Source organism: Lissotriton vulgaris, chromosome 3_1 (assembly GCF_964263255.1).
Source record: "Lissotriton vulgaris chromosome 3_1, aLisVul1.2, whole genome shotgun sequence".
Classification (NCBI taxonomy): domain Eukaryota; kingdom Metazoa; phylum Chordata; class Amphibia; order Caudata; family Salamandridae; genus Lissotriton; species Lissotriton vulgaris.
In genome coordinates, this window is record NC_141689.1 from 646,710,062 (window position 1) to 646,719,089 (window position 9,028).

A 9,028-nucleotide genomic window follows, 5' to 3' on the forward strand; every position below is an offset into this window, starting at 1 on the left:
ATAACACATACATTTAAAAAAATTCATTTATAAGACCAATAGCTCAAACTTTCCTAATGCGAGCCCTATTGCATTTCCAATGCTTGTTTTTAGGGCTCGTCCTATTAATCCCACAAGGGATAATAGGACGAGAGTATAGTAGCCAAAATAAGCCGTCAAACTATCGGGCGGATTTCTAAGAGTGCATGTGCTCATGCACGAGCTTGCCATTTGCTTCCCAGCCGCCTTGCATCAGGCAGCTCGGCCTCAGGCATTCACCCCAGCGCGCGTTAATTACACTTAATTAATCCCTGCTGTTTCACACTTCTTTCACGGCCGCAAGGCCGTGCTTCAAAGGGATCCGCTCCCCCGCCCCTAAAAGCTTCGTTCGGCGATGTTCTTGTTGATACTGGTGCAGGCATCTTAAGCCTCGATCCCTAGTTTTCTTTGCTGCTTTTCATAACTGTGTCTTATGTTTAACACCACAACACAAACATGTTTTTAATATTGTTTTCTTTAGTGCAATGTGCACAGGATGCTTCTACCGAGTCTATTGCTTTTTTAAGTCCTCTAATTGTGTCTCATTTGTGCTGCTTGTAAAATCATATACAACAAAAATTGCCAATGCCGCTAATTTCTGAATAAGACAATTATTTAGTCAAAACATACGGATGAGACAGTATGTTTGTTGATTTTAATTACAATTCTTTTTATTTCTTTTTAGTTTCTATTAACCACTTCTATTTAAATGAGTACTTTTTCAAATTTGAAACAATTGAAACGGCCCAGAGATTATCCAAAACACAGCTAGAGAAAATTCAAGCCCTGGAAAGTGCGATCTCGACCAATCAATTAATCACAGATTCCAAAACGTTACTGGAAAAGATGCAGAAAGATATTGGAGAATTTAAAGATTATACGGTTAACCAAAAAACCGCGCAATACGAGAAAGACAAAAACAACTTTAATTTAGAGAAAGTCTATCCATTTCTCCAAACGGATTTCTATTCTAGACCAGAATCCAGAAAACATTTACAACAATACCAGGGAAGATCCTACAATAAATTCATAACCTTCTCAGATACGTCATCATCTGGAAGTTCAAGCGAAGGTGATAATTCAACCCACCAGAGTAACTATAACAGAAGAGGTGGCCACCAACAGCAATATCAAAATTTTCAGCAACAACAACAAGGTCCTTTTTTAGCCAGAGGCCAAACAAAACAACGGGGAAAGACAAGGAACATCTCCCAACCATGGGAAATGTCGACGAGACGGCAAAATTACAAGAACTAACCCTATCGCCAATATTCAATTTATCAGAAAAGATACTGACAAAAGAGGAGGAGTCAATTCTGAGGAAAGGACTTACGTTTGTCCCGTCGAAACACACAGACTTCATTAAACTTAAAACTGAAGTGATTGAATTTTGTCGAAAATTGAGGTTGAAGTCATTTTTTTCCGACAACAGCTATCAACCTGCATTGGAGACAATTGGATTACGTAACAAATCAACATTCTGTCCCACAACTAACAAGGTCCCTAAAGAAATAATTACATTTGAACGCTCTATATTATCTGCTGTGACCCAAATGGAAGATAAAAAGAAATGGGTGAAATATAATATTTCAAAATCAGAATCAGCAGCTTTGGTGAATCTAAAAGCAGACACCTCTGTCATCATAAAGCAGGTGGATAAAGGTGGGTCAATAGTCATCTGGGACAAAGAATTATACATACAAGAAGTACAGAGACAATTGAGTGATGATACATGTTATCGCAGAATCAAGAAAGATCCAACATCTGACTTAAAAAATGAACTATTTGCCATACTTGATGCCGGTTTTGAACAGGGATTTCTTGGTAAAAAGGAGTTTGAATTTCTAAAAACCAACCATCCTAGAATACCCTTATTATATGTATTGCCTAAAATACATAGAAATGAAACATCACCCCCAGGCCGCCCGATAGTTTCAGGCTGTGGTTCTTTATTAGAACCGATTTCTAAATTTGTGGATTTTTTTCTTAAGCCTTTTCTCCATCAGGTAAGATCTTTCATACAGGACACAACTGATTTTATAAATAAACTCTCGACCATTGAGTTTGACAAAGATGTGGATTTAATGGTCACTATGGACATCACATCTCTTTACACGCAAATACCCCAGGATGAAGGCATCAACATCCTTTAATTATATCTGGAGGAGCGTGAGAGACCACATAGCGTACCAACCGCATTCATTAAAAAACTAGCAGAATTTGCCCTCAAGAAAAATTACTTTAATTTTAATGGGGAATTTTTCTTCCCAGTAGGAGGCGTGGCCATGGGTTGCCCTTTTGCCCCTGAATTGGCCATCTTGTTTATGGCCAAATATGAAGAAACATTTGTTTATCACAACAACCCCTTCGCACAATGGATAACACACTGGTTTCGTTTCATTGACGATATCTTCTTTGTGTGGAGAGGATCAGAAGAGGATTTAAAAAACTTTCATGTATGGATAAACAACAGAATGCCATCAATTAAATTCAGTTTGGATTATTCCAGAGACAAAATGCCATTTCTGGACGTTGAGGTTTACCCCTCCAGTGGAGGTTTAGTGACAACCCTGTACAAGAAACCAACAGATTGAAACAAAGCCTTACATTTCGGGAGCAACCACCCACGCAGCCTAAAGGACAACTTGCATTATGGGCAGTACCTCCGTATTCGGCGCAATTGTACAGAGAAGGGAGAATACTTACCACATGCAAAAAATCTCACTGTCAATCTTAAACAACGTGGATATCCAAAGAAATTGCTCAAAAAATCAATGAAAAGAGCGTGGTGGACACCCAGAGAATGTCTACTGGAGAGAAGATCCAAAAAGGAAACTGAAAGAATGGTATTTGTATCCACCTTATGTCCTGATTCCAATGCTTTGAAAAAATTGGTTAAACAGAACTGGCATTTGCTGAAAAATTTGGACCCGTCCTTCCAGAATGAACCACTGTTTGCATTTAAAAAAAACTACAGCATCTCGAACCACCTAGTGAGAGCAGCCTTTCCAGAAGCCAAAAATCCAGATTTACGTACTATTTTACGCTTGGCTCCAGTCCAAGGTCACCACAAATGTGGCACTTGTTCTTGTTGTGATTCAACACAGGAAGGAAAAGTTTTCACACACTATCAAATTAATTGGAAACATGAAGTTGTCTCCAATTGCAAAACTCGGTATGTGATATATGGAATTTTGTTCCCATGCAACTTATTATACATTGAAAAACCAATCAAGAAGTGCGTGTGAGGATACAGCAACATGAATCAAAATAAAAAATAATGTCATCAGCGCTCCTCTGGTAAGCCACTGAAAAGAAAAAAATCATAAAGATACTGATTTGACATGGACAGTAATTTCAAAGGTCGAAAATGATGCAAGAGGTGGCAATTTGGATGCTAAACTGATGAAAAGAGAAGCAATGCTCATAGTAAAGTTCAACACGGCATTTACAGGATTTAATGAACTGTCAGAAATGTTCAAACTGTAACCACATTGACCCCCCAGATAGATTCAGCCAAGCACCACATATTAATGTCATCCAACTTCAACCACATCGTTCCATGACTGTTTTAACCAGACTGTCTGTCACAGGAGCTAGTAAAAGTGATTCATCTCAACTATCTGATGAAAATGTTTTGCGTAAATTTCCATTTTTTCCATGAGGCGCCACCAAAAGTAAATTTCAAAAAAATATCAATCTGAAACAACATATGACGTTCCTCACACGTAAGCCATCGCAATGCAAATTTGCTCCAACCCAACGAGTTTAATAAAGTTGGAACAAGAAAGTAAGTGTCCTGTGAGCCATGAACACTGACCACATCCCATGTGGTTCAGGAGGCTTATGCAAACAGATGTCGTGGGACTTGGACACTCGACTGTCCCTCGAAGAAAGCAAGAAAGTTTTTTTTCAACCCACGTTCGCGTTGTGCCGTCACATGAGACAACTAAAAGAGACTCATGTTAAACAATCTGATGAAGAGGTTTCACCTCAGATTTATTTCCGCACAAATTTCCACTCGCCTCGAGGCACCACGAAATTCCATATAAATACTTATCTGCAACAACTTATGTAAACTACTCCAACTTAAAGAGAACACCCGAATCAATAAAGTTGGAATAAAAAAGAAGCACCCTTTGAACCACAAATACCGCCCAGCACCGGGATTACACTTCCCAAGATCCTATGCGGTCCAGGAAGTGAATGCAAACAGACGAGCATTCGGACGTCGTGTGACTTGGGCACCGGGTAGTCCGCTTCTAAAAAAGTAAGGAGGTTTCGTTTAACGCACGCGCGCCCGGTGCATAATTGCCACTGATATTCCAAAGGGACGTTGGTTTTTTAATATAAAAACTACCGTTTGTTTACAGATCTAAACCAACTATAACTACCAACAGTGTATACAACGTGCCTGACCCGCCCATTCAGGTAAGCGTTACTTTGGAATTAACACGCGCAGCAACACAATGGTGTTGGCCACAGGACCATTAACCTAATCAAATCACGTTATTGCCCCCCCATTTAGAAACGGCGAGCCAGGCAGTCGACAACAGGCTATAGAAACTCACAAGTAAGTGGTTATGGAGATTGAATGATGTTGAAAGATGTGGTGAGGAATTGGTCTCAAATGGTTTGAATTTTGCCCTGATCTTGGTTTCCTGCATTTTTTGCAGACTTTGGTTTCAAGAACATTACCAGCTATTCTCTGATGAGTGCGAGGTAGGTGAGGAAACTTGCAGTTTTGGGAACAGGCAGCTTAGCAGTAGTTATCCCAAAATCCTAAAACCAACTCTGTTCTTCCATTACAGATATTGGTCCTGATGAGAACTCCGAAATGACGGGAGTTCGAAACGCGTAGACTCTTTTTTTGTTATAAGCCAAAATCAACAATTTAGTAATTAAGATAAATATAACTGTACATACACATTTTTGCTGAAAAACAAATATTGGCTTTTTGTTGTGAATATTGCAATTCCAGCATTCATTGAATCATTTATGTTTTGTTGTGGTTGTTTGTATTGGTTTGAGTGATGAATGAATGTAGATTGAATGGTGAATAAGATGTAATCTTTGTAAATAAGTAAGTTGTGATTTTTGATATAATATATATCATTTTTTGCTGTGTACACCAGGTTTTAACATTTGTACAACAATTTGAAAAAGTACTCATTTAAATAGTGGTTAATAGAAACTAAAAAGAAACAAAAAGAATTGTAATTAAAATCAACAAACATACTGTCTCATCCGTATGTTTTGACTAAATAATTGTCTTATTCAGAAATTAGTGGCATTGGCAATTTTTGTTGTTTATTAGAAGCTTGTGGCAAGCTGTGTCGTTGGGAGCCCAGACCCAGTGGTATTGTTCTAGCTTGTAAAATCATAGCATGTCATGGAGGCGGAAGCAGCTCCAGATGGGCATCACTCACCTTGTGCCTCGGCTGGTAAATGGCTTCACAAGCTTTTCTTCATCCTGTACTCCTGTGGGCTTGAATAGACAGACTACTCGTTTATTTGTTTCCCCTGGCTCTATTATGCACTGTGCTCTCTACACAGCTTGGCAGCTTTGTGGGAAATTTGAGATCTTGCTATTGAAGGCAACTTAATTCACTATGTGTTCCACGTCTGCCACTGCAGTAAAGACAACAATCTCTGCTAGGAGCCTAATTTGCCCTTTATTATCCCATCACTGTCTCCTTTCCCAACACTTCGAGAAACGATTCAAACCTATCATGCTAGTCCAAACTGATTGGCTCAACCCCCCCTCTTTTTCTGATAAATTAAGTATAAATACATTACAATAAGCTTAAAAACAATGTTACCCTTTGTGATAATAAAACATTACTTTCGACAAAATGGTGCTGCTGTATGGGTATTTTTAAACTCGTAAAGGTGCATTTAATAAATGTATTTATTTTTAAAATATGTTTACAATTTGCTGTTGTGGAAATAAATTAAATGAGGGGATGTTGCGTAAAGGCCAAAGCTGCTGATTTAGTGCTGGGGAACAAGGTCGGTATCTAGGGGTAAGCTCAACATCTTGTTTTTTCTTGTCTTGCCTTCTGCTCCCCTGATTGTACTTTTTTTCTTGCCTTCGGCTCCCCCACTCCATCCATCCATCCATCCCCCCCACTCCATCCATCCATCTCCCCCACTCCATCCATCCCCGCACTCCATCCATCCATCCCCCCACTCCATCCATCCATCCCCCCACTCCATCCATCCACCCCCCACTCATCCATCCCCCCACTCCTTCCATCCCCCCACTCCATCCATCCACCCATCCCACTCCATCCATAAATCCCCCCACTCCATCCATTCCCCCACTCCATCCATCCCACTCCATCCATCCATCCCCTCCATCCATCCCCCACTCCATCCATCCATCCCCTCCATCCATCCATCCCACTCCATCCATCCATCCATCCATCCCCCCACTCCATCCATCCATCCATCCATCCATCCCCTCCATCCATCCATCCCCCCACTCCATCCATCAACCCCGCTCCATCCATCCTCCCCACTCCATCCATCCATCCCCTCCATCCATCCATCCCCCCACTCCATCCATCCATCCATCCATCATTCCCATTCCATCCATCCATCCCCCCACTCCATCCATCCATCTCCATCCATCCATATCCATCCATCCCACTCCATCCATCCCCCACTCCATCCATCCCCCCACTCCATCCATCCATCCATCCCACTCCATCCATTCCCCCCACTCCATCCTTCCCCCAACTCCATAAACCCATCCCCCACTCCATCCATCCATCCCCCCACTCCATCCATCCATCCCCCACTCCATCCATCCATCCCCCCACTCCATCCATCCATCCCCCACTCCACCATCCATCCATCCCCCCACTCCATCCATCTATCCATCCCCCCACTCCATCCATCCATCCATCCTACTACATCCATCCATCCCCCCACTCCATCCATCCATCCCCCCACTCCATCCATGCACCCCCCACTCTATCCATCCATCCATCCATCCATCCATCCATCCATCCATCCATCCATCCATCCATCCATCCATTCCCCCACTCCATCCATCCATCCATCCATCCATCCATCCATCCATCCATCCATCCATCCCTCCCCCCACTCCATCCATCCATCCACCCCCCCATCCCCCCACTCCATCCATCCCCCCACTCCATCCATCCACCCCCCCACTCCATCCATCCATCTCCCCACTCCATCCATCCATCCCCCCACTCCATCCATCTATCCATCACCTCGCTCCATCCATCCATCCATCCCACTCCATCCATCCCCCCATTCAATCCATCCATCCCCCCCACTCCATCCATCCATCCATCCCCCACTCCATCCATCCATCCATCCCCCCACTCCATCCATCCATCCATCCATCCATCCATCCATCCATCCATCCCCGCACTCCATCCATCCATCCCCGCACTCCATCCATCCATCCATCTATTTACCCGACTCCATCCATCCCTCCCCGCCCCACACTCCATCCCTCCCCGCCCCACACTCCATCCCTCCTCACACTCCATCCCTCCCCCACCCCACACTCCATCCCTCCCCCGCCCCACACTCCATCTTTCCCCCGCCCCATACTCCATCCCTCCCCCGGCCCACACTCCATCCCTCGCCCACACTCCATCCCTCGCCCTCTTGCCCTGCCTCTATCTCTCACCCTGCCTCTATCTTTCGCCCTCCCTCTATCCATCTATCGCCCTCACTATCCATCGCATCACCACAGCATCACTCAGGGGCACCACAACATCACTATGCGCTACCAGAGCATCACTGAACGCCACAGCATCACTCGTCGCCACCACAACATCATTCAGAGCCACCCCAGCATCAATCTGTGCAACCATTCAACAACAACTGATTCAAATATGTTCTCTCAATGTTTCAAACTTTATTACAAATGTCACAAAAAAGTTAATATTTCACTTCTGTTCTTGTATTTTCATCACAATAAAATACACTAAACATAATCTTCCAAAAAGTTATTTGCAAAAGTTTAAGCTATTGCCATTATTAATTACAATAACTTTTATTTAAGTATTAAATATTGAAAAAAATACAACCCATTGTTATTTTTAATATTAATACATCTAAGTCATGTAAATACAACACATATTGCATTACAAATGCTATAGGTGTCACGTTTGCAAAAGTTAACACTATTGGCATTGTAAATGACAAAGTTATTAATTCAGCTATTTTCAAAACAAAAACATAAACAAAAATGTTGTCATTTACAATACTAATACCTCTAACTTTACTAATGCGAGCCCTATTGCATTGCAAATGCTTGTTTGTATGGCAAAGAGCAGCAACGGCTAAACATAAACATCAGCAGAAGAATATGATGTATATTTTTGTTTTACTTTGCAATGTGTGGAATTAACATCCGCAATACTAGGCGTAGTCGCCTGGGGTGACAATTTAAACAGAAGCTCTGCGGTCAGCACACATGCCAAACATTTTAAAAGTGGAAGATTTGGGGAAAAAATAAATTGGGGGAATGTATTTTCTCCACTGACATATTTTGTAGCAGAGTCAATTTTATGTGGATGACTTCTAAGAGCAAGCCAGTTTGGGCATTAAAAATCTTGAGTCTCCCACCTGAATCGGGACTATTGGCATGTACAAGTCAGATCTACTATGCTCTCTCCACTGTTCGCTTGTCAAAAGCAGCCGAAAACCGATTCAACACGTGAGCCCCAAGATCAAGATGAGGAAATCTTAGAACGACACATAAGCTGTGTTAATGGGCGCTGCTTCATTTGTGAACGTTATAACCATCCATATTAATCAGTCCAATGTAATTCAATGTAAATTGCAAATTGGACCCACATTAACATTGCAAGTAGTTTGGATATATACATGCCCAACATCCTGCCAGTTTTGATATAGCCTGTTCAACAAGTGTGGACGAAAGTAATTGTGACACCGTGAATTTTAGGATTTCAAAGTGAGGTGATATGTCTACTACTTTGCAATTAATATGTGACTG